Source organism: Delphinapterus leucas, chromosome 7 (genome assembly GCF_059928025.1).
Source record: "Delphinapterus leucas isolate spDelLeu-1000000601 "Yukka" chromosome 7, BTC_Dleu_Yukka2, whole genome shotgun sequence".
Classification (NCBI taxonomy): Eukaryota; Metazoa; Chordata; class Mammalia; order Artiodactyla; family Monodontidae; genus Delphinapterus; species Delphinapterus leucas.
In genome coordinates this window covers 48,887,810-48,915,809 of record NC_143135.1, presented here as the reverse complement: position 1 = coordinate 48,915,809, position 28,000 = coordinate 48,887,810, and the positions used below count along the sequence as shown (strand labels likewise).

Sequence of the window (28,000 nt, the reverse complement as noted above, 5' to 3'; positions counted from 1 at the left end):
GCCTACATGAAGGACAGCAGCCAAACTGAAGTAAAACGACAGAAGCAAGAAGGTAAGAGTGGGATTATTGACATGAAAGAGGTTGGGTAGAGAACTGAGTAAAGGTGATGAGAATAAATATATTCCCAGTGGTAGATGCAAACCTTTATATAACTTTAGATCTCTTTGGAGAATTCTTAGGGACAAATTATCAAAATAAATGTATGAACTTTTATTATTTATTGATCATAGAAGTTCCATAATGGGATGGCTACTTCAGGCTAGAAACCTATAGAAATTTCATGATAATGCATGAAAAAAACAGAATGAAGCAATCACACTCAATTATGGTATGTCCATTTTAGTTGTAAAATGTTTCAGACTTTAAATTGAAAATGCTCATTTAGCCTCCTCAATTTACAAACCATTACAAAAATATAAAAGCTAAGGTGACTTACCTTAGGCTTAAAAGGAATCATCTTCACATTTGAACGTATAATCTAAAGAAGCCAATGATTAAACCAGTGTAAAATTTAAACCTCATATATCATCAACAAAAAAATGAAGGACTTAGAATATCAGAAATTTTTTCTAAAGTTTGGCTTAATGTCCCTAAGCCAGGTCTAAATTTCTGTTTCCTCAGAATCCTATGCCTAAGCCTAAGGTTGAATGGATAACATTTATTAATTTTTTCCCATTGTTTTGGGGTGAAGGGTACTTATTTCCCTGTCTCCTTACCAAGGGTCCTGGAGTTCAGTACCAAACCTAAGTCATTTATTGGGGAAACATTGTGTTCTATGAATCTAATTTAAATGCCAAATGTAATGTATCTGCTAGATTTTATTAGGAGTTGATGAAAAGATACCATAAAATTACCAGAGTTAGAAGCTTATTTTACAGTTATCTCCTGACCATAACTTGTGCTTTGGAGAAAATGAAGAAAAATGATGTTCATGTCTGTCAGTGGCACCAGTGCTGTGAGGGAAATGACAAGGAACCTTTGTCATGGGATAGCTCTTTGGCATTAGCTGAAAGTCCATTTATACTATGTAAAGCAGAATGTGTGTATGGAGATCCATGGCTCTTAATCTGGACTTAATTGAATTCAAGAGGATTAGTACTAAGTACTTTCTAGCCGAATATCCTCCGAAATGCCACAGTAAGGGGTTCCTCTATAGATGACCTGTTAGTTCTTCTTTAGATCAAGAACAAATACCAATAATCTCCAGTTTCTTTATCTCCAGTCAGTCATTCAATACTGTATGAGGAAAAAGAAGAAAAATACTACCTGTATGTGTGCTCCTGCTCCATCCAGGGACAACCAACCATGACAACACCCAGGCCTATCAGACTCAGGATATGAGGTAAATTATAGATCATATAGTAGAGCATTTAATCCCATTGTCAACTATAGTCATGGCTGAGCCCTTTCATGGTGAACAGGATAAGAGGGAAGATACCCTGGTGAATGCAATATGAGGATGTGACAAATAGGTCCAATAACTGAATATCCATCTTATTCAAAGCCAACACTGTGTTTCTCCTTCACACAAATACCTTTTTCTTTTCTGTTACTGATACTCAGGCTGGAAGTAAAAGACACTTTCATCATCGCCTTTTTTTTGTTTTGTTTTTAATAATATTTTTGGCTGCATTGGGTCTTCGTTGCTGTGCACGGGCTTTCTCTAGTTGCGACAAGCGGAGGCTACTCTTCATTGTGGTGCATGGCCTTCTTATTGCAGTGGCTTCTCTTGTTGCAGACCACGAGCTCTAGCTCTAGCTCTAGGTGTGTGGTCTCAATAGTTGTGGCGCACAGGCTCAATAGTTGTGGTGTGTGGGCTTAGTTGCTCCGAGGCATGTGGGATCTTCCTGGGCCAGGGCTAGAACCCGTGTCCCCTGCACTGGTAGGCAGATTCTGAACCACCAGGGAAGTTCTCATCATCGTCTTGTGAGTCTGCAAGTCTTCATGGAAAAAAATGAAGACTAGGGAACAGTTAAGGGAGGAGGAATCATTATAGCTATTAAAGGGTCATGTGGCACAGGTAGTTAACTTGGGCTTTGGACTTAGAATAAAGGGCAGAGATGGATCTGAACCAGTAATTTTCAGACTTTGGACATGTTGCACAATCTAAGCTTCAGTCTCCTCTTATTTTTCTTTTATGGTTTTTATTCTTCAATTTGTTAATATGGTGTGTCACATTGATTTGCATATATTGAAGAATCCTTGCATCCCTGAGATAAATCCCACTTGATAATGGTGTATGATCCTTTTAATGTGTTGTTGGATTCTGTTTGCTAGTATTTTGTTGAAGATTTTTGCATTTATATTCATCAGTGATATTGGTCTGTAATTTTCTTTTTTTGTACTATCTTTGTCTGGCTTGGGTATCAGGGTGATGGTGGCCTCACAGAATGAGTTTGGGAGTGTTCCTTCCTCTGCAGTTTTTTGCAAGAGTTTGAGAAGGATGGGTGTTAGCTCTTCTCTAAATGTTTGATAGAATTCACCTGTGAAGCCATCTGGTCCTGGGCTTTTGTTTGTTGGAAGATTTTTAATCACAGTTTCAATTTCATTACTTGTGATTGGTCTGTTCATATTTTCTGTTTCTTCCTGGTTCAGTCTTAGAAGGTTATACCTTTCTAAGAATTTGTCCATTTCTTCCAGGTTGTCCATTTTATTGGCATAGAGTTGCTTGTAGTAGTCTCTTAGGATGCTCTGTATTTCTGTGGTGTCTGTTGTAACTTCTTTTTCATTTCTAATTTTATTGATTTGAGTCCTCCCCCTCTTCTTCTTGATGAGTCTGGCTAAAGGTTTTTCAATATTGTTTATCTTCTTAAAAAACCAGCTTTTAGTTTTATTGATCTTTGCTATTGTTTTCTTTCTTTCTATTTATTTCTGCTCTGATCTTTATGATTTCTTTCCTTCTGCTTACTTTGGGTTTTGTTTGTTCTTCTTTCTCTAGTTCCTTTAAGTGTAAAGTTAGATTGTTGATTTGAGATTTTTCTTGTTTCTTGAGGTAGGCTTGTAAACTTCTCTCTTAGAATTGCTTTTGCTGCATCCCATAGGTTTTGGATCGTCATGTTTTCATTGTCATTTGTCTCTAGGTATTTTTTGATTTCCTCTTTGATTTCTTCAGTGATCTCTTGGTTATGTAGTAACATATTGTTTAGCCTCCATGTGTTTGTGTTCTTTACGTTTCTTTCCCTGTAATTCATTTCTAATCTCATAACGTTGTGGTCAGAAAAGATGCTTGATATGATTTCAATTTTCTTAAATTTACCGAGGCTTGATTTGTGTCCCGAGATGTGATCCTGGAGAATGTTCTGTGCACACTTGAGAAGAAAGTGTAATCTGCTGTTTTTGGATGGAATGTCCTATAAATATCAATTAAGTCTATCTGGTCTATTGTGTCATTTAAAGCTTCTGTTTCCTTATTTATTTTCATTTTGGATGATCTGTCTATTGGTGTAAGTGAGGTGTTAAAGTCCCCCACTATTATTGTGTTACTGTCAATTTCCTCTTTTATAGCTGTTAGCAGTTGCCTTATGTACTGAGGTGCTCCTATATTGGGTGCATATATATTTATAATTGTTATATCTTCTTCTTGGATTGATCCCTTAATCATTATGTAGTGTCCTTCCTTGACTCTTATAACATTCTTTATTTTAAAGTCTATTTTATCTGATATGAGTATTGCTACTCCACCTTTCTTTTTATTTACATTTGCATGGAATATCTTTTTCCATCCCCTCACTTTCAGTCTGTATGTGTCCCTAGGTCTGAAGTGGGTCTCTTGTAGACAGCATATATATGGGTCTTGTTTGTGTATCCATTCAGCAAGCCTGTGTCTTTTGGTTGGAGCACTTAATCCATTCACGTTTAAGGTAATTATCGATATGTATGTTCCTATGACCATTTTCTTAATTGTTTTAGGTGTGTTTTTGTAGGTCTTTTCCTTCTCTTGTGCCTCCTGCCTAGAGAAGTTCCTTTAGCATTTGTTGTAGGGCTGGTTTGGTGGTGCTGAATTCCCTTAGCTTTTGCTTGTCTGTAAAGCTTTTGATTTCTCCATGGAATCTGAATGAAATCCTTGACAGGTAGAGTAATCTTGGTTGTAGGTTCTTCCCTTTCATCACTTTAAGTATATCATGCCACTCCCTTCTGGACTGTAGAGTTTCTACTGCGAAAATCAGCTGTTAACCTTATGGGAGTTCCCTTGTATGTTATTTGTCATTTTTCCCTTGCTGCTTTCAATAATTTTTCTTTGCCAATTTGATTACTATGTGTCTCGGCATGTTTCTCCTTGGGTTTATCGTGTATGGGATTCTCTGTATCCTTTCTCAGGGTAGGGAAGTTTTCGACTATAATCTCTTCAAATATTTTCTCGGGTCCTTTCTCTCTCTCTTCTCCTTCTGGGACCCCTATAATGCGAACGTTGTTGTGTTTAATGTTGTCTCAGAGGTCTCTTAGACTGTCTTCATTTCTTTTCATTCTTTTTTCTGTTCTGTAGCAATGACTTCCACCATTCTGTCTTCCAGGTCACTTATCCGTTCTTCTGCCTGTTATTCTGCTATTGATTCCTTCTAGTGTAGTTTTCATTTCAGTTATTTCATTGTTAATCTCTGTTTGTTTGTTCTTTAATTCTTCTAGGTCTTTGTTAAACATTTCTTGCATCTTCTCGATCTTTGCCTCCATTCTTTTCCTGAGGTCCTGGATCATCTTCAATATCATTATTCTGAATTCTTTTTCTGGAAGGTTGCCTATCTCCACTTCATTTAGTTGTTTTTCTGGAGTTTTATCTTGTTCCTTCATCTGGTACATAGCCCTCTGCCTTTTCATCTTGTCTATCTTCCTGTGAATGTGGTTTTTGTTCCACAGGATGCAGGATTGTAATTCTTCTTGCTTCTGCTGTCTGCCCTCTGGTGGATGAGGCTATCTAAAAGGCTTTTGTAAGTTTCCTCCAGTCTCCTCCTCTTAAAAATGAAAGCAACAATAGTAGCTCCTCATGGGTTAATTATAAAGATATAATGAGATAATGAATCTAAAATGCCTGCATAATCCCTGGCACACGAAACACAACTTGTCTTTTAAAAATAGTATTTTATCATGCACTGAAAGGCCCATGGGAAGGGTAATAAATAAGTCAGGAAGAGTAACTGGAACAAGTTCCTGGAAAAGCCAAAGAATGTCTGCAATTGTGCCTCACTCGTAAGTGTACTAGTCTCAGCTCTAGAAAACACTCTGTTCTTTGCTTCTCTACAGAAAATTAGTTATATAAACAGATTCAGCTTTCCTCTGTTCTCTTTGGCTGCCTGGTACCCACTCATGTACATCTGAGGCTTTTTAACTATTGACACCCACCTAATTAGTCTTGTGACAGTAAAAGGCTAAATACCTCTAAATATTTCCTTGTATAACAAGTAAAACATTTATACTCACAAACTCAGTTGTGCAAAATGTCATTTCCTTCTTTTTATCACCGGCATCATCCATCCACAAGGGGGCTTAGAGTAAAGAGTAAAAATAAAATTACAAGATAGCATTTCCAACCAAATCCAATCAACTTTATAAATTGCAATTGATTAAGAAATCCTTAATTTAGGCTAATACAGTTTTTAAAACTCCCCCAGCAGTTTTTACATCACCCTCTTCTTTGTGTTAAACTGCAGTAGGGGGTGGGTGGGTTCTTACAAGACTGTCACCATGGGAGACAACTATTTCCTGCTTCCTTTTCTTGGCTGGCCTCGACCCCATATACATCTTGTGGTATTTTTTTTCACACTGTGGCACGTGACCTCCTCCTACTAGAGTCTCTGATACAGTTGATCCACTGAGATTGCAGTCACACCCCCACAGGACCCTGGCAGAGACTTTCCACTCTATCTTTCTCATACTCATCCCTTTGTCCCAGCTGCAGCACCCTCTGCAAACTGGCCAAAGTGACCACTCTTATTCTGTCTCTGAGACAACTTTATTTATTTCATCTGTGCCCCCAGATCCAATTTCACACCACTTGGAGTCTTGGGAGCCTCAGCTTAAGAAGGAGAAAGTATGGTCCCAACTAGTGTTCTTCCTCCCACCAGGCACAGACAGTCTTTGTGCCTAACCTAATCTGAAACCAGGAACAGAAACCTGTTCTGCCAGGTCAGATACCCTTATACATTTTTGTCATCTTTTTGGTTCAAAGCTTTTAAATTTAAAAGCCAAGAATTCTATGTCCTGCTAAAGGGGCAACATGCGAGGTCTTGGTATCCTTCTATGACTGGATTCTAGAAATGAGAATTCTAGAATTGAGTTTGAGAAATGACTCTGCAGAAGATCTAAAAAGAAAAACCTAAGATCTGAAGGATCTATAGTTCTAGAAATATTGCCTGACCAATGCAAATCTTTTTAGGGAATAGTATGGTTGACTGTTTACTTCTCTTCAACAAGGAAAACTGACTCACTTGATTCAAATGGAACAAACACCAACAAAATATAAAATTGATTATGGTATTCAGAATTGAGAGCTGGATGAGAATCTTGGCCAGGACTCCTCCCTTTCAAGGAATATTTTTTGGTTCAATCCTTATCTGTTAAAGTTGGGTGGGTATGAGAGTAATTGAGGTGAGACATAGTTAAAGGATACAAGCATCTCACTATGTTCTATAGGCAGATTAGTTGGACAGATATAGATAAGTAGACAAACCAGTAGATGATCACTCAGGAACTAATGTTATTCTTAATTTGGTTTATCCAAGATTTCTCAGATGCATCCAGTGTTGTAAGGGTATTGTACTGTATCATCTTGGCGAAGCTGGAACTATGTTTCCTAGAATTCCTTTCCCTGTGTGGTTTCTGGTTGGGGCTGGCCAGAAGACACATTTCTGTGATACTGGAAGGCAGAAATGAAATGGCTATTTCTATCATAAAACGTCTACAAATAACAAATGTTGGCAAGGATGTGGAGAAAAAGGAACGCTTGTACAGTGTTAGTGGGAATGTAAGTTGATGCAGCCACTATGGAAAACAATATGGAGTTTGCTCAAAAAACTAAAAACAGAACTACCATATGATCCAGCAATTGAACTGCTTGGCGTATATCTGAAAAAAAACCTCTAATTCAAAAAGATATATGCACCCCAATGTTTATAGCAGCACTATTTACAACAAACCAAGACATAGACACAACCCAAGTGCCCATCAGACTGGTGACTGCATTATATAGATGTGAGACTTCATATATATATATATATATATATATATATATATATATATATATATATATGTTGTGTATGTGTATATATATATATGAGTATTACTCAGCCATAAATAAAATACTGCCATTTGCAGCAATGTGGATGGACCTAGAGAATATTATGCTCAGTGAAGTAAGTCAGGCTGAGAATGACAAATACTGTATAATATCACATATATGGAATCTAAAATTAATACAAATGAATATATATGCAAAACAAACAGACCCATAGATATAGAACACAAATTTGTGGTAACCAAAGGGGAAAGGGAAGGTGGAGGGACAAATCTGGGTATGAGATTAATAGATACAAACTACTATGTATAAAATAGATAAGCAACAAGGATATACTGTATAGCACAGAGCATTATAGCCATTGTCTTATAGCCAGATAACCTATAATGGAGTATTATCTGCAAAAATACTGAATCACTATGCTGTACACCTGAAACTAACATTATAAATCAACTATCATTTTTTAAAATCTGTTGCATTTCTACACACTAATAACAAACTTTTAAAAAGAAATGGGGGCAGGTCAATAACTGAGGCAGAAGAATGAATAACTGAGCTGGAAGATAGAGTGATGGAAATCACTGCCACAGAAGAGAATAAGGAAAAAAGAATAAAAAGGAATGAGGATGGGTTTCCCTGGTGGCTCAGTGGTTGAGAGTCCGCCTGCCGGGTTCGTGCCCTGGTCCAGGAGGATCCCACATGCCACAGAGTTGCTGGACCCATGAGCCATGGCCATTGAGCCTGCGCTCCACAATGGGAGAGGCCACAACAGTGAGAGGCCCGCATACCGCAAAAAAAAAAAAAAAAGGAATGAGGACAGTCTCAGAGACCTCTGGGACAACATTAAATGTACCAACATTCACATTATAGGGATCCCAGAAAGAGAAAAGAGAGAGAGGGCCTGAGAAAATATTTGAAGAGATAATAGCTGAAAACTTCCCTAACATGGGAAACATTAACTCAAGTCCAGGAAGCACAGAGAGTCCCATACAGGATAAACCCAAGGAGGAATACGCCAATACACATATTAATCAAACTGACAAAAATTAAAGACAAAATATTGAAAGCAAAAAGGGAAAAGCAACAAATAACATACAAAGGAATCCCCATAAGGTTATCATCTGATTTTTCAGCAGAAACTCTGCAGGGCAGAAGGGAGTGGCAAGATATATTTAACATGATGAAAAGGAAAAACCTACAACCAAGAATACTCTACCCAGCATAGCTCTTGTTCAAACTTGATGGAGAAATCATAAGCTTTACAGACAAGCAGAGGATTCAGCACCACCATACCAGCTTTACAAAAATACTGAAGGAACTTCTCCAGGCAGAAAAGAAAAGGCCACAACTAGAAACAAGGAAATTAAGAGTGGTAAAGTTCACCAGTAAAGGCAAACATACAGGAAAGGTAGGAAACAATCCACACACAACACAAATATGATATCAAAACCAGCAATTGTGAGGAGAGTACAAATGCATGATATTGGAAATGCATTTGAAATTAAAAGACCAGAAAGTTAAAACAATCTTGTTTATAAATAGACTGCTATATCAGAGCCTCATGGTAACCACAAACTTAAAATCTACAATAGAAACACAAAAGAGAAAGCAAACCAAACACAACACTAAAGTTAGGTATCAAATCACAAGAGAACAAAAGAGGAAGAGAAGAAAAAGACCTACAAAAACAAAACCCAAAGACCTACCCAAAACAATTAGCATGGCAACATACATATTGATAATTACCTTAAATGTAAACCTTAAATTCTCCAACCAAAAGACATAGGCTGGCTGAAAGGATACAAAACAAGACCCATATATATACTGTCTACAGGAGACCCACTTCAAATCTAGGGACACATACAGACTGAAAGTGAGGGAATGGAAAAGATATTCCATGCAAATGGAAATCAAAAGAAAGGTGGAGTAGCAATACTCACATCAGACAAAATAAACTTTAATGTTACAAGAGACAAAGAAGGACACTGCATAATGATTATGGGATAAATCCAAGAAGAAGACATAACAACTATAAATATATATGCACCTAACATAGAAGCAACTTAATATATAAGGCAAATACTAACAGCCATAAAGGAGAAATTGACAGTAACACAATAATAGTGGGGACTTTAACACACCACTTTCATCAATGGACAGATCATCAAGACAGAAAAATCAATAAGGAAACAAAGGCCTTAAATGACACATTAGACAAGATGGCCTTAATTGATATTTATAGGGCTCAAGTATACATGGAACATTCTCCAGGATAGATCACGTGTTGAGCCACAAAGCGAGCCTCAGTAAATTTAAGAAAATTGAAATCATATCAAGCACCTTTTCTGACAACACTATGAGATTAGAAATCAACTACAAGAAAAAGCTGCAAGAAAACGCAAATATTTGGAGGTTAAACAGTGTTGCTAAACAACCAATGGATCACTGAAAAAATCAAAGAGGAAATCAGAAAATACAGAGAAAGGAAAACAAAAACACAACAATCCAAAACCTATGGGATGCAGCAAAGGCAGTTCTAAGACAGAATTTCATAGCAATACAATTTTACCTCAGGAAACAAGAAAAATCTCAAACAACCTAACCTTACACCTAAAGCAACTAGAGAAACAAGAACAAAGAAAACCCAAAGTGAGTAGAAGGAAAGAAATCATAAAGATCAGAGCAGAAATAGAGATGAAGAAAACAATAGAAAAGATCAATGACACTAAAACCAGGTTCTTTGAAAAGATAAACAGCATTAATAAACCTTTAGCCAGACTCATGAAGAAAAAAAGGGAGAGGGTTAAAATCAATAAGATTAAAAACAAAAAAGAAGTTACAACAGACAGCACAGAAATCCAAAGGATCATAAGAGACTACTATATGCAACTGTATGCCAATAAAATGGACAACCTGGAAGAAATGGACAAATTCTTAGAAATGTACAACCTTCCAAGACTGAACCAGGAATTAAATATAAACTATGAACAGACTGGGCACAAGTACTGAAACTGAAACTGATTTAAAAACTCCCAACAAACAAAAGTCCAAGACCAGATGGCTTCACAGGTGAATCTATCAAACATTTAGAGAAGAGCTAAAGGTATCCTTCTAAAGGTATTTCAAACAATTGCAGAGGAAGGAACACTCCCAAACTCATTCTACAAAGCTATCATCACCCTGATACCAAAACCAGACAAAGATACCACAAAAAAAGAAAATTACAGGCCAGTATCACTAATGAACATAGATGCTAAAATCCTCAACAAAATACGAGCAAACAGAATCCAACAATACATTAAAGGGATCATACACCATGATCAAGTGGGATTTATCCCAGGGATGTAAGCATTCTTCAAATCCACAAATCAATCAGTGTGATATGCCACATTAACAAACTGAAGAATAAAAACCATATGATCATCTCATGAGATGCAGAAAAAGCATTTGACAAAATTGAACACCCATTTATAATAATAATAATAACTCTCCATAAATTGGGCATAGGTGGAACCTACCTCAACATAATAAAGGCCATATATGACAAACCTACAGCTAACATCATACTCAATGGTGAAAAACTGAAAGAATTTCCTGTAAGATCAGGAAGAAGACAAGGATGTCCACTCTCACCACTTTTATTCAACATAGTTTTGGAAGTCCCAACCATGGCAATCAAAGAAGAAAAAGAAATTAAAAGAATACAACTTGTAAAAGAAGAAGTGAAATTGTCACTATTTGCAGATGGCATGATACTGTACATAGAAAAATCCTAAAGATGCTACCAGAAAACTACTAGAGCTCATCAATGAATTTGGTAAAGTTGCAGTATAAAAAATAAATACATAGAAATCACTTGCATTTCTATACACTAACAATGAAACACCAAAAAGATAAATTAAGGAAACAATCTGATTTAGCATTGCATCAAAAAGAATAACATATCTAGGATTAAACCTACCTAAGGAGGAAAAAGACCTATATGTACTCTGAAAACTATAAGATGCTGATTAAAGAAATGGAAGATGACAAAAATTATACCATGTTCTTGTACTGGAAGAATCAATATTGTCAAAATGACCATATTACCCAAGGTAATCTACAGATTAAATGCAATCCCTAACAAATTACCAATGGCATTTTTTTCCACAGAACTAGAACAAATAATTTTAAAATTTGTATGGAAACACAGAAGACCCTGAATAGCCAAAGCTATCTTGAGAAAGAAGAATGGAGCTGCAGGAATCAGGCTCCCTGACCAGACTATACTACAAAACTACAGTCATCAAAACACTATGGTACCTGCACAAAAACAGAAATATAGATCAGTGGAAAAGGACAGAAAGCCCAGAAATAAACCCATGCACCTATGGTCAATCTATGACAAAGGAAGCAAACGTCATATGATATCACTTATATGTGGAATTGAAAAAAATTATACAAATGAACTTATTTACAAAACAAAAACAGACTCACAGACTTAGAAAACAAACGTATGGTTACCAAAAGGAAAAGTTGGGGGGGAGGGATAAATTAGGAGTTTAGGATTAACATATACACACTACTATATATAAAATACATAATCAATGAGGACCCACTGTATAGCACAGGGAACTCTACTCAATATTCTGTAATTATATGGGAAAAATAATTTTAAAAAGAATGATATATGTATAAGTACAACTGAATCACTTTCCTGTACACCTAAAACTAACACAATGTTTTAAATTAACTATACTGCAATATAAAATAAAAAATTAAAAAAATAAAAACATATGCCAATCAATCAGTGTGGTACATCACATCAAGAAAAGATAAAAACCACCTGATCATCTCAATAGATGCATAAAAAGCATCTGATAAAACTCAACATCCATTCATGATAAGAATACTTACCAAGGTGGGCATAGAGGGAACATACCTCAGTATAATAAAAGCTATTTATGACAAACCCACAGCCAACATAATACTCAGTGAAATGCTGAAAGCCTTCCCACTAAAATCTGAAATAAGATATGCATGCTCACTCTCACCACTTCTTTTCAACATAGTATTGGTCCAAGCCACAGAAATCAGTAAAGAAAAAGGAATAAAAGGTATCTAAATTGGAAGGGAAGAGGTAACATTGTCATTATATGCAGATGACATAGTACCATATATGGTCAGCAAGGTAGCAAGATACAAGATTAACATACAGAAATCTGTTGCATTTCTTTACACTAACAATGAAATATCAGAAAAAGAAAGTGAAAAACAATACATTTTAAAATTGCATCAAAAATATAAAAATAAAATACATAGAAATAAACCTGACCAAGGAGGTGAAAGACTTATATGCTGAGAACCATAAAACACTGAAGAATTAAAAAGAAATGTAAAGATATCCCATGCTCTTGGATTAGAAGAATTAACATTGTTAAAATGGTCATACTACCCAAAGCAATCCACAGATTCAATGTGATCCCTATCAAATTACCCATGACACTTATAATTATTTATTCTAGTTTTGTGAAAAGATTTATATGGAACCACAAAAGACCCAGAATTGCCAAAGCAATCCTGAGGAAAAACAACAAAGCTGAGGCATACCACTCCCAGGCTTCAGACAATACTACAAAGCAAAAGTAATCAAAACAGTGTGGTATTAGCACAAAAACAGGCATATGGATCAATAAAACAGAATAGAGAGCCCAGACATAAACCCACACACCTAGAGTCAATTAATCTTCAACAAAGGAAGCAAGAATATACAGTGGAGAACAGACAGTCTCTTCAGCAAATAGTGCTGGGAAACCTGGACAGCCGCATACAGATCAATGAACTTAGCATATTAATTCACACCATACACACACACAAAAAAACTCAAAATGACTTAAAGACTTAGATATAAGACATGACATCATAAACTCCTAGAAGAGAACATAGGCAAAACATTCTCTGACATGAATTGTACGTTAAGTCCCTTACATACAAACCTTCAAGTGCCAAACTTTCAAAGAAGTGAACATGCATTCAAATGTCCAATCACATAAGTTCACTTGTCTGGCATACATTGTCATGTTCATGCATCCTGTACAAGTGGTTGTGTTTTTATGTACTTTACAGTACTGTATACAGTAGTACAGTATCTTTATTTAAAGCCCAGGATGTCTGGAAGCAAGCGTAAAAGCAGTGGTAATGCAGATGGTACTACTGTACTTTATGTATTATTTATGTGGAAAGTATTATAAACCTATTACAGTACAGTACTATATAGCCAGTTGTCTTAGTTGGGTACCTAGGCTAACTTTGTTGGACTTACAAACAAATTGGACTTAAGAATGTGCTCTCAGGATGGAACTTGTTCATATGTAGGGGACTTACTGTACCAGAGTTTTCTTAGGTCAGTCTCCCAAGGCAATAGAAATACAAGCAAAAATAAACAAATGGGGCCTAATCAAATTTATAAGCTTTTCCACAGCAAAGGAAATTGTAAACAAAACCAAAAGCAATGTACTGCCTGGGAGAAAATATTTGCAAATGATGCAACTGATAAGGGATTAATTTCCACAATATACAAACAGCTCACACAACTCAACAACATAAAAACAATCCAATCAAAAAATGGGCAGAAGACGTAAATAGACATTTCTCCAAAGACATACACATGGCCAGTAGGCATATGAAAAGATGCTCAACTACACTAATTATTAGACAAATGCAAATCAAAACTACAATGAGGTATCAACTCACACCAGTCAGAATGGCTATCATCAAAGAGTTTACAAATAATAAATGCTGGAGAGGGTGTGGAGAAAAGGGAACCCTCCTATACTGTTGGCTGGAATGTAAATTGGTGCAGCCACTATGGAGAACAGTATGAAGGTTCCTTTATAAACTAAATATACAACTACCATATAATCCAGCAATCCCACTTCTCGGCGTATATCTGGAGAAAACCATAATTCGAAAAGATACATGCACCCCACTGTTCACTGCAGCACTATTTACAATAGCCAAGACATGGAAGCAACATAGGTGTCCACTTGCAGATGAATAAATAAAGAAGGTGTGGTGTATATATAAACAATGCAGTATTACTCAGCCACAAAAGAGAATGAAATACTGCCATTTGCAGCAACATGGATAAACCTAGAGATTATCATGCTAAGTGAAGTCAGTCAGACAAAGACAAATATAATATCACTCATACGTGGAATCTTAAAAAAACGATACAAATGAACGTATTTACAAAACAGAAACAGACTCACAGACACAGAAAACAAACATGGGTACCAAAGGAGCAAGAGGCAGGGAAGGGATAAATTAGGAGTTTAGGAGTAGCAGATACAAACTACTATATATAAAATAAACAATGACCTACTGCATAGCACAGGGAACTATATTCAATATCTTGTAATAAACTATAATGGGGAAAGAATCTGAAGAAATACGTCCTAACTATACTTCAATTTTAAAAAGAAATTAAGAAAACAATCCCATTGACAATTGCATTAAAAAGAATAAAACGGGGGGACGAGGGGAAGATGGTGGAAGAGTAAGACGTGGAGATCACCTTCCTCCCCACAGATACACCAGAAATACATCTACATGTGGAACAGCTCCTACAGAACACCTACTGAATGCTGGCAGAAGACCTCAGACCTCCCAAAAGGCAAGAAACTCCCCACGTACCTGGGTAGGACAAAAGAAAAAAGAATAAACAGAGACAAAAGGATAGGGACAGGACCTGCACCAGTGCGAGGGAGCTGTGAAGGAGGAAAGGTTTCCACACACTAGGAAGCCCCTTCGCGGGCAGAGACTGCGTGTGGCGGAGGGGGAAGCTTCAAAGCCACGGAGGAGACTGCAGCAACAGGGGTGCGGAGGGCAAAGCAGAGAGATTCCCACACAGAGGATCGGAGCCAACTGGCACTCACCAGCCCAAGAGGCTTGTCTGCTCACCCGCCGGGGCAGGCGGGGGCTGGGAACTAAGGCTTGGGCTTCAGTCTGAGCACAGGGAGAGGACTGGGGTTGGCAGCGTGAACACAGCCTGCAGGGGGTTAGTGCACCACAGCTAGCCAGGAGGGAGGCCGGGGAAAAGTCTGGACCGGCTGAAGAGGCAAGAGACGTTTTCTTCCCTCTTTGTTTTCTGGTGCACGAGGAGAGGGGATTAAGAGCGCTGCATAAAGGAGCTCCAGAGATGGGCGCGAGCTGCGGCTAAAAGCGCAGACCCCAGAGATGGGCATGAGACGCTAAGGGTGCTGCCGCCGCCACCAAGAAGCCTGTGTGCAAGCACAGGTCACTCGCCACACCTCCCTTCCGGGGAGGCTGTGCAGCGCACCACTGCCTGTGTCCTGGGATCCAGGGACAACTCCCCCGGGAGAACGCGCGGCGCTCCTCATGCTAGTGTAACATCATGCTGGCCTCTGCCGCCGCAGGCTCGCCCCGCATCATGCTCCTCCCTCCCCCCAGCCTGAGTGAGCCAGAGCCCCCGAATCAGCTGCTCCTTTAACCCCGTCTTGTCCGAGCGAAGAACAGACGCCCTCCAGCGACCTACACGCAGAGGCGGGGCCAAATCCAAAGCTGAGCCCCTGGAAGCTGTGAGAACATAGAAAAGAAAGGGAAATCTCTCCCAGCAGCCTCAGAAGCAGCGGATTAAAGCTCCACAATCAACTTGATGTACCCTGCACCTGTGGAGTACATGAATAGACAAAGAATCATCCCAAATTGAGGAGGTGGACTTTGAGAGGAAGATTTATGATGTTCTTCCCTTTTCCTCTTTTTCTGAATGTGTATGTGTATGCTTCTGTGTGAGATCCTGTCTGTATAGCTTTGCTTCCACCATTTGTCCAGGGGTTCTATCCGTCCTTTTTTTAAAAAATTTTTTTAATAATTATATTTTATTTTAATAACTTTATTATATTTTATCTTACTTTATTTTATTTTACTTTACCTTCTTTCTTTTTTTTCCTCCTTCCCTCCTTCCTTCCTCCCTTCTTTCTTTCTTTCTTTCTTTCTACTTCTAGTAATTCCTTCTTTCTACTTTTTCTCCCTTTTATTCTGAGCCGTGTGGATGAAAGGCTCTTGGTGCTGCAGCCAGGAGTCAGTGCTGTGCCTCTGAGGTGGGAGAGCCAACTTCAGGACACTGGTCCACAAGAGACCTCCCAGCTCCACATAATATCAAATGGCGAAAATCTCCCAGAGATCTCCACCTCAGCACCAACACCCAGCTTCACTCAACCACCAGCAAGCTACAGTGCTGGACACCCTATGCCAAACAACTAGCAAGACAGGAACACAATCCCACCCATTAGCAGAGAGGCTGCCAAAAATCATAATAAGTCCAGAGACACCCCAAAACACACCACCAGATGTGGACCTGCCCACCAGAAAGAAAAGATCCAGCCTCATCCACCAGAACACAGGCACTAGTCCCCTCCACAAGGAAGCCTACACAACCCACTGAACCAACCTTAACCACTGGGGACAAACGCCCCAAAAAACAGGAACTACAAACCTGCAGCCAGCGAAAAGCAGACACCAAACACAGTAAGTTACGCAAAATTAGTAGACAGAGAAATATGCAGCAGATGAAGGAGCAAGGTAAAAACTCACCAGACCAAACAAATGAAGAGGAAGTAAGCAGCCTACCTGAAAAAGAATTCAGAGTAATGATAGTAAAGATGATCCAAAATCTTGGAAACAGAGTGGAGAAAATACAAGAAACGTATAACAAGGACCTAGAAGAAATAAAAAGCAAACAAACAGTGATGAACAACACAGTAAATGAAATTTAAAATTCTCTAGAAATAATCAATATCAGAATAATTGAGGCAGAAAAACGGATAAGTGACCTGGAAGATAAAATAGTGGAAATAACTACCACATAGCAGAATAAAGAAAAAAGAATGAAAAGAATTGAGGACAGTCTCAGAGACCTCTGGGACAGCAATAAATGCACCAACATTTGAATTATAGGGGGTCCCACAAGGAGAAAAAAAAAAGAGACTGAGAAAATATTTGAAGAGATTATAGTCGAAAGCTTCCCTAATATGGGAAAGGAAATAGTCAAACAAGTCCAGGAAACACAGAGAGTCTCATACAGGATAAATCCAAGGAGAAACATGCCAAGACACATATTAATCAAACTATCAAAAATTACATACAAAGGAAAAATATTAAAAGCAGCAAGGGAAAAGCAACAAATAACATACAAGGGAATCCCCATAATGTCAACAGGTAATCTGTCAGCAGAAACTCTGCAAGCCAGAAGGGTGTGGCAACACATATTTAAAGTGATGAAAGGGAAAAACCTACAACCAAGATTACCCTACCCAGCAAGGATCTCATTCAGATCTGACAGAGAATTTAAAACCTTTACAGACAAGCAAAAGCTAAGAGACTTCAGCACCACCAAACCAGGTTTAAAATGAATGCTAAAGGAACTTCTCTAAGCAGGAAACACAAGAGAAGGAAAAGACCTACAATCACAAACGCAAAACAGTTAAAAAAATGGTAATAGGAACATACATATCAATAGCTACCTTAAATGTAAATGGATTAAATGCTCCAACTAAAACACATAGACTGCCTGAATGGATACAAAAACAAGAACCATACATATGCTGCTTACAAGAGACCCATTTCAGACCTAGGGACACATACAGACTGAAAGTGAGGGGATGGAAAAAGATATTCCATGCAAATGGAAACCAAAAGAAAGCTGGCATAGCAATTCTCCTATCAGACAAAACAGACTTTAAAATAAACACTATTACAAGAGACAAAGAAGGACACTACATAATGATCAAGGGATCAATCCAAGAAGAAGATATAACATTTGTAAATATTTATGCACCCAACATAGGAGCACCTCAATATATAAGGCAAATGCTAACAGCCATAAAAGGGGAAATCAACAGTAACACAATCATAGTAAGGGACTTTAAAAGCCCACTTTCACCAATGGAGAGATCATCCAAAATTAAAATAAATAAGGAAACACAAGCTTTAAATCACACATTAAACAAGATGGACTTAACTGATATTTATAGGACAATCCATCTAAAAACAACAGGATACACTTTCTTCTCAAGTGCTCATGGAACATTATGCAGGACAGATCGTATCTTGGGTCACAAATCAAGCCTTGGTGAATTTTCAAAAATTGAAATTGTATCAAGTAACTTTTCCAATCACAATGCTATGAGACTAGGTATCAATTACAGGAAATAATCTGTAAAAAATACAAACACTTGGAGGCTAAACAAGAGATCACTGAAGAAATCAAAGGGGGAAATCAAAAAATACTGAGAGGGCTTCCCTGGTGGTGCAGTGGTTGGAGGTCCGCCTGCTGGTTTGGGGGACGCGGGTTCGTGCCCTGGTCTGGGAGGATTCCACATGCTGCAGAGCAGCTGGGCCCGTGGGCCATGGCCACTGGGCCTGCGCGGCCGGAGCCTGTGCTCTGCAGTGGGGGGGGGAGGGGCCACGGCACTGAGGGGCCCGAGTACCACACACACACAAAATAAACCTAGAGACAAAAGACAATGAAAACACAATGATCCAAAACCTATGGGATGCAGCAAAAGCAGTTCTAAGAGGGAAGTTTATAGCAATATAATCCTACCTCAAGAAACAAGAAACATCTCAAATAAACAACCTATCCTTACACCTAAAGCAATTAAAGAAAGAAGAACAAAATAAAACCAAAGTTAGCAGAAGGAAAGAAATCATAATGATCAGATCAGAAATAACTGAAAAAGAAAAAAAGGAAATGATAGCAAAGATCAATAAAACTAAAAGCTGGTTCTTTGAGAGGATAAACAAAATTGATAAGCCATTAGCCAGACTCATCAAGAAAAAAGGGAGAAGACTCAAATCAATAGAATTAAAAATGAAAAAGGAGAAGTAACAACTGACACTGCAGAAATACAAAAGATCATGAGAGATTACTACAAGCAACTATATGCCAATAAAATTGACATCCTGGAAGAAATTGATAAATTCTTAGAAGAGCACAACCTTACGAGAGGGAACCAGGAAGAAATAGAAAATATAACCAGACCAATCACAAGCACTGAAATTGAAACTGTGATTAAAAATCTTCCAACAAACAAAAGCCCAGGACCAGACAGATTCACAGGTGAATTCTATCAAACATTTAGAGAAGAGTCAACACCTATCCTTCTCAAACTCTTCCAAAATATAGCAGAGGGGGGAACACTCCCAAACTCATTCTATGAGGCCACAATCACACTGATGCCAAAACCAGAAAAAGATGTCACAAAGAAAGAAAACTACAGGCCAAAATCACTGATGAACATAAGTGCAAAAGTCCTCAACAAAATACTAGCAAACGGAATCCAACAGCACATTAAAAGGATCATACACCATGATCAAGTGGGGTTTATCCCATGAATGCAAGGATTCTTCAGTATAAACAAATAAATCAATGTGATACACCATATTAACAAACTGAAGGATAAAAACCATATGATCATCTCAATAGATGCAGAAAAAGCTTTCTACAAAATTCAACACCCATTTATGATAAAAACTCTCCAGAAAGTAGGCATAGAGGGAAATTATCTCAGCATAATAAAGGCTATATATGACAAAACCATAGCCAGTATCATTCTCAATGCTGAAGAACTGAAACCATTTCCACTAAGATCAGGAAAAAGACAAGGTTGCCCACTCTCACCATTACTATTCAACATAGTTTTGGAAGTTTTAGCCACAGCAGTCAGAGAAGAAAAAGAAATAAAAGGAATCCAAATCGGAAAAGAAGAAGTAAAGCTGTCACTGTTTGCAGATGACATGATACTATATAGAGAGAATCCTAAAGACACTACCAGAAAACTACTAGAGCTAATCAATGAATTTGGTAAAGGAACGGGATACAAAATTAATGCACAGAAATCTCTTGCATTCCTATACACTAATGATGAAAAATCTGAAAAAGAAATTAGGGCAACACTCCCATTTACCATTGCAATAAAAGGAATAAAATACCTAGAAATAAACTTACCTAAGTAGACAAAATACCTGTATGCAGAAAACTAGAAGACACTGATGAAAGAAATTAAAGATAATACAAACAGATGGAGAGCTATACCATGTTCTTGGATTGGAAGAATCAACATTGTGAAAATGCCTCTACTACCCAAAGCAATCTACAGATTCAATGCAATCCCTACCAAACTACCAATGTCATTTTTCACAGAACTAGAACAAAAAAATTCACAATTTGTATGGAAACACAAAAGACCCCGAAGAGCCAAAGCAATCTTGAGAAAGAAATATGGAGCTGGAGGAATCAGGCTCCCTGACTTCCGTCTATACTACAAAGCTACAGTAATCAAGACAGTATTGGCACAAAAACAGAAATATAGATCAATGGAACAGGATAGAAAGCCCAGAGATAAACCCACGCACATATGGTCACCTTATCTTTGATAAAGGAAGCAGGAATGAACAGTGGAGAAAGGACAGCCTCTTCAGTAAGTGGTGCTGGGAAAACTGGACAGGTACATTTAAAAGTATGAGATTAGAACACTCCCTAACACCATACAGAAAAATAAGCCCAAAATGGATTAAAGACCTAAATGTAAGGCCAGAAACTATCAAACACTTAGAGGAAAACATATGCAGAACACTCTGTGACATAAATCACAGCAAGATCCTTTTTGACCCACCTCCTAGAGAAATGGAAATAAACAAATGGGACCTAATGAAACTTAAAAGCTTTTGCACAGCAAAGGAAACCATAAACAAGGCCAAAAGACAACCCTCAGAATGGGAGAAAATAGTTGCAAATGAAACAACTGACTACAAGCAGCTCATGCAGCTCGATAACAAAAAACAAACAACCTAATCCAAAAATGGGCAGAAGACCTAAATAGACATTTCTCCAAAGAAGATATGCAGATTGCCAACAAACAAATGAAAGAATGCTCAACATCATTAATCATTAAATGCAAATCAAAACTACAATGAGATATCATCTCACATCAGTCAGAATGGCCATCATCAAAAAATCTAGAAACAATAAATGCTGGAGAGGGTGGGGAGAAAAGGGAACACTCTGGGACTGCTGGTGGGAATGTGAATTGGTACAGCCACTATGGAGAACAGTATGGAGGTTCCTTAAAAACCTACAAATAGAACTACCATATGACACAGCAATCCCAATACTGGGCATATACCCTGAGAAAACCATAATTAAAAAAGAGTCATGTACCAAAATGTTCACTGTAGCTCTATTTACAATAGCCAGGAGATGGAAGCAACCTAAGTGTCCATTATTGGATCAATGCATAAAGAAGATGTGGCACATATATACAATGGAATATTACTCAGGCATAAAAAGAAACGAAATTGAGTTATTTGTAATGAGATGGATGGACCTAGAGTCTGTCATACAGAGTGAAGTAAGTCAGAAAGAGAAAAACAAATTCCATACGCTAACACATATACATGGAATCTAAGAAAAAAAATATTATGAAGAACCTAGGGGTAAGACGGGAATAAAGACACAGACCTACTAGAGAATGGACTTGAGGATATGGGGAGGGGGAAGGGTAAGCTGTGCCAAAGTGAGAGAGTGTCATGGACATATATACACTACCAAACGTAAAATAGATAGCTAGTGGGAAGCAGCCGCATAGCACAGTGAGATCACCTTCGTGCTCTATGACCACCTAGAGGGGTGGGATAGAGAGGGTGGGTGGGAGTGAGACGCAAGAGGGAAGAGATACGGGAACATACGTGTATGTATAACTGATTCACTTTGTTATAATGCAGAAACTAACACAGCATTGTAAGGCAATACTCCAATAAAGATGTTAAAAAAAAAAAAGAAAAGAAAAATGGAGCTGGAGGAATCAGGCTCCCTGACTTCAGACTACACTACAAAGCAACAGTAATCAAGATAGTATGGTACTGGCACAAAAACAGAAAAACAGATCAATGGAACAGGATAGAAAGCCCAGATATAAACCTGTGCACATATGGTCACCTTATCTTTGATAAATGAGGCAAGAATATACAATGGAGAAAAGACAGCCTCTTCAATAAGCGGTGCTGGGAAAATTGGACAGCTACATGTAAAAGAATGAAATTAGAACACTTCCTAACACTATACACAAAAGTAAACTCAAAATGCATTAAACACCTAAATGTAAGGCCAGACACTATCAAACTCTTAGAGGAAAACATAGGCAGAACACTCCATGACATAAATCACAGCAAGATCCTTTTTGACCCACCTCATAGAGAAATGGAAATAAAAACAAAAGTATACAAATGGGACCTAATGAAATTTAAAAGCTTTTACACAGCAAAGGAAACTGTAAATAAGACAAAAAGACAACCCTCAGAATGGGAGAAAATATTTGCATATGAAACAACTGACAAAGGATTTATCTCCAAAATATACAAGCAGCTCATGCAGCTCAATATTAAAAAACAACCACCCAATCTAAAAATGGGCAGAAGAGCTAAATAGACATTTCTCCAAAGAAGATATACAGGTTGCCAACAAACACATGAAAGGATGCTCAAAATCACTAATTATTAGAGAAATGCAAATCAAAACTACAATGAGGTATCACCTCACACCAGTGAGAATGGGCAGCATCAGAAAATCTACAAACAACAAATGCTGGAGAGGGTGTGGAGAAAAGGGAACCCTCTTGCACTGTTGGTAGGAATGTAAATTGATACAGCCACTATGGAGAACAGTATGGAGCTTCCTTAAAAAACTAAAAATGGAATTACCATATGATCTAGCAATCCCACTACTGGGCATATACCCAGAGAAAACCATAATTCAAAAAGACACATGCACCCCAATGTTCATTGCAGCACTATTTACAATAGCCAGGTCATGGAAGCAACCTAAATGCCCATCAACAGATGAATGGATAAAGAAGATGTGGTACATATATACAATGGAATATTACTCAGTCATTAAAAGGAACGAAATTGGGTCATTTGTTGAGACGTGGATGGATCTAGAGACTGTCATAAAGAGTGAAGTAAGTCAGAAAGGGAAAAACAAATATCGTACATCAACGCATATATGTGGAACCTAGAAAAAGAGTACAGGTGAACTGGTTTGCATGGCAGAAACTGAGACACAGATGTAGAGAACAAACGTATGGACAACAAAGGGGGAAAGTGACGGGAAGTGGGGATGGTGGTCTGATGAATTGGGCGATTGGGATTGACGTATATACAGTAATATGTATAAAATGGATAACTAATAAGAACCTGCTGTATAAAAATAAAATAAGTGCCTTCATGATAAAATGTTTAAAATGTCATTTTAAAAAATGGGAGAAAAATTTGCAAATGAAGCAACTGACAAAGGATTAATCTCCAAAATATACAAGCAGCTCAATATTAAAAAACAAACAATCCAATCCAGAAATGGGCAGAAGAGCTAAATAGATATTTCTCCAAAGAAGATATACAGATTGCCAACAAACACATGTAATGATGCTCAACATCACTAATAATTAGAGAAATGCAAGTCAAAACTACAATGAGCTATCACCTCACACCGGTCAGAATGGCCATCATCAAAAATTCTACAAACAATAAATGCTGGACAAGGTGTAGAGAAAAGGGAACCCTCTTGTACTGTTGGTGGGAATGTAAATTGATACAGCCACTATGGAGAACAGTATGGAGGTTCCTTAAAAAACTAAAAATGGAACTACCATATGACCTAGCAATCCCGCTACTGGGCATATACCCAGAGAAAACCATAATTTTAAAAGTCATGTACTACAATGTTCATTGCAGCATTATTTACAATAGCCAGGACATGGAAGCAAGCTAAGTGTCCACTGACAGATGAATGGATAAAGAAGATGTGGCACATATATACAATGGAATATTACTCAGCCATAAAAAGAAATGAAATTGAGTTATTTGTAATGAGGTGGATGGACCTAGAGTCTGTCATACAGAGTGAAGTAAGTCAGAAAGAGAAAAATAAATACTGTATGCTTATATATATATATATATGAAATCTTAAAAAAAAAGTTCTGATGAACCTAGGGACAGGACAGGAATAAAGACACAGATGTAGAGAATGGACTTAAAGACATGGGGAGCGGGAAGGGTAAGCTGGGACGAAGTGAGAGAGTCGCATGAACATATATACACTACCAAACGTAAAATAGATAGCTAGTGAGAAGCAGCTGTATGGCACAGGGAGATCAGCTTGGTGCTTTGTGTCCACCCAGAGGGGTGGGATAGGGAGGGTATGAGGGAGATACAAGAGGGATGAGAAATGGGGTTAAATGTGTATGTATAGGTTATTCACTTTGTTATATAGCAGAAACTAACACACAATTGTAAAGCAATTATATTCCAATAAAGGTGTTTAAAAAAAATTGAACAGAGTTCAAGCTTAATACCTGAACAAATTGCACATTTAGAGGAAGGTCAGAAGTAGGAAACTAAAAAGAGAAGTCAGGGAGGTGAGGAGTGGATATAATATGGGAGCTAAGAAAGTATTTTAAGAGGACAGTGGTCAATTCAAATAAAATCTGCTATAAAGTAGAGGTAAATGAATGCAGGTAAGTGCCCATGGTACCACCATATGAAGGTCATTTCTGGCCCCAGTGAGAGCAATTTCAGTACAATTTGCAATGTATCATTTCCAAATGAGATTTTAGAGAGTTGACTGAATACAGAAGTACTTCTTGATATTTTGATGTGAAGAGGAGCAGAAATTTGGAGGAGGATATACGATCATGGAAGGAAGGATTATGTAGGTATTAATCAACAATGACTTTTTAAAAAAAAATCAGAATCCTATTAAGATATAGTAACATAAATGAAAATTAAGGCTGTGTAAACAGTAAATAATTATACAAAGATTTTATACGTAATTGAACTTACTCTCCCTACAACTCTCAGATAAAGGTAGGGCAGTGTAATTCCCTATTTACAGAGATGGATTTGTATTATGCAAGGTCATGCATCTAGAATAAGTGGTGGTCATGACTTGAGCCAAGAACTCAGATTCTAAAATTTTCCCATACCACATGGAAATAAGTTAGTCTATTTCCAATCTGGATATCCTGATGTATGTTGCCTCTGGGTGTTTAGGTGAAAACAGTAAGGCACAATTTTTAGGACACTGGATTTGGAAAGTCCTAAAACACAAAATTGTCTGCCTGATACTACTAGTTATGGTGTTTTAGAGATATTACTTAATTTTCCAAACTCAATTTTTTCCTATTGAAAAAAGAGACTAATAAATTTTTTAGTGCTTATTTTGTTCATGGACCTTGGTGTTTGAATACATTATTTCATTTAATACTCAGAAGAGCTTCATTAAGTTGATCCTGTAAAAGTAGAGAAGAGTACCTGGATAAAAACGGGGCAACTTCAGTGTTTAGTAATTTAACAGAAGAAAGGAGAAAAATGAGGGTGGGGGGGAGATTAAAGATTGTTAAGAATAAGCATATTTTGCATGGAATTAAGAGGTCAGTCTTGCTAAATATGAGAGTTCTTCTTGATGAAAAAGAAGGTGCTAGAAGATGTGGAGGTAGAGCTCCATGAATAGAAAGGTTACCATGAATTTAGATGAAGGAGAGACAAAAGATGAGGCTCCTGATTTTCTCAGTAAGGGGCAGGCAGGGCTGTATTTAGAGGTTTCTGGTGTTGAGAACACCTGGAACATACATACCAGAACAGTTCCCTCCAATGAACTTTCTGCAAGGATGGAAATTTTCTGTATCTGAAACGTACAATTTGGTAGCCACTAGTCACATGTGGCTATTGAACACTTAAAGCGCTTTGTGTGACTGGGGTATTGAATTTTTAATTTAATTTTAATTAACAGAAATAGACACATGTGACCAGTGGCAACCATATCCAATTGCACAGTTCTAGAGAAAATAAACATTGTATGATTAATTGGGGCACTAGAAGTTGCAGTTTATTTGATTTATATAGGCACCCAAGCCAGAGATTAAGACAGAATATTTACTTATGTGGTTGGGAATTTTGTTTGGCAGGTAGTATGGTAAAAATATGTCTTCTAAAGCAGTTAATTTAAATACATTTCACTTCTTTTATCAGTACAATCCTGTCATCATTAAGAACACAAAACACTACCTTCTCTGCATTCTTTTATGAAAGCTGTTGTGTGGTATCAGTTCTATTGATATTTAAAATATTACTCAATAAAACACAAAGTTCTGTGTGGGCAGGAAATCTGAATTATGTTTCTTCACATCTTTCAAGACTAGCTGATTTTATTTAAAGACTAGGACCAGGATCAAGAATTAATCCTCCAAGGTGGGATGTCATAGCTTGATCTCTCTAATCCTATATGCCCTGAATACTCTCCCAAGGTGAAGGAGCCTAAGAAAATCAACAAGAAGAATTTCCAGGAGCCAATATTACCTCAACCCATCCAAGCTCCTTCCTGTTGGTAGGAATTCCAGGTTTGGAGCACTTGCAGATCTGGATCTCCATTCCCTTCTGCTTTGCCTATACTCTGGTCCTGCTGGGAAACTACACACTTTTTTTTTATTATCCTGGTTAATGTAGCCCTTCATGAAGCCATGTACCTCTTCCTGGCCATGTTGGCAACCATTGATCTGGTCCTTTCTTCTTCAGCACTGCCTAAAATGCTTGCCATATTCTGGTTCAGGGACTGAGAGATCAACTTCTATGCCTGCCTGGTCCAGATGTTCTTTCTCCACTCCTTCACTGTCATAGAGTCGTCAGTGCTGCTGGCAAGGGCCTTTGATCACTACGTGGCCACCTGCAAGCCACTGCACTACACCTTACTAGACCACTTATCACCAAGATTGGCATGGCTGCTGTGACTCGGGCTGTGACACTAATGACTCTACTCCCCTTTCTGCTCAGACGCTTCCACCACTGCTGAAGTCCAGTGATTGCCCACTGCTACTGTGAGCACATGGATGTGGTAAGGCTGGCCTGTGGGGACCCTCACTTCAACAATATCTATGGCATTGCTGTGGCCATGTTCATAGTGGTATTGGACTTGCTCTTTATTATCCTGTCTTATATCTTCATCCTTCGGGCAGTTCTATAGCTTGCCTCTCAGGAGGCCCGTTACAAGGTTTTTGGGACATACATGTCCCATATAGGTGCCATTTTAGCCTTTTACACACCTGTGGTCATCTCCTCAGTGATGCACCATGTGGCTTGCCGGGCTGCCTCACCTGTGCACATATTCCTTGCCAATTTCAATCTGTTCTTCACACCCATGGTCAATCCCATCATCTATGGGGTCAAGACCAAGCAGATTTGTGAACGAGTCTTAGGATTATTCCTGAGAAAAGATGTGTAAATGGAAAGTGAGGGACAGGTGGAGAAAGAGAGGGACATGTTGACTGCTGGAGTGGGGATGGTGATATAATAAGAAGTAGAGGGCTGCCAGAGTCTCCTTGTTTAGGCCCTTCCTGTTTAGGCCCTAAAGTGAAAAAACTAAATAATGTCCCAAAATGCTCAAGGGTCTCCAGTCTGATTAGGACTCAAGGGTCTGAGTCCTTGGACTCAAACTGCTGACTTTGCTCTTTCTTCACAGAGTCCTCATTAATGATATGGGTTTCATAAAGCCTTAACCAACTCTCCTCTTGGTGACATGACCTAAAAACAAAGATGTTTCCAAGTTCGATTACTTAAGAGAAGACCGAGAATCTTAGTTTCTACCCTGAGTCCATGAGAATTTGGTTAATTATCTACTCAGTACTCTCTCAGGTCTTAACATTCCATCTGATATGAGAATCCTT

At 38.0% G+C, this 28,000-nt stretch overlaps 1 pseudogene; it reads left to right on the top strand.

Annotated features, from left to right (window-relative positions):
• The first annotated feature begins 6 nt into the window (after positions 1–6).
• LOC111171002 (olfactory receptor 52K1-like) lies at positions 7–27,428 on the top strand (annotated as a pseudogene).
• The last annotated feature ends 572 nt before the right edge of the window (positions 27,429–28,000 follow it).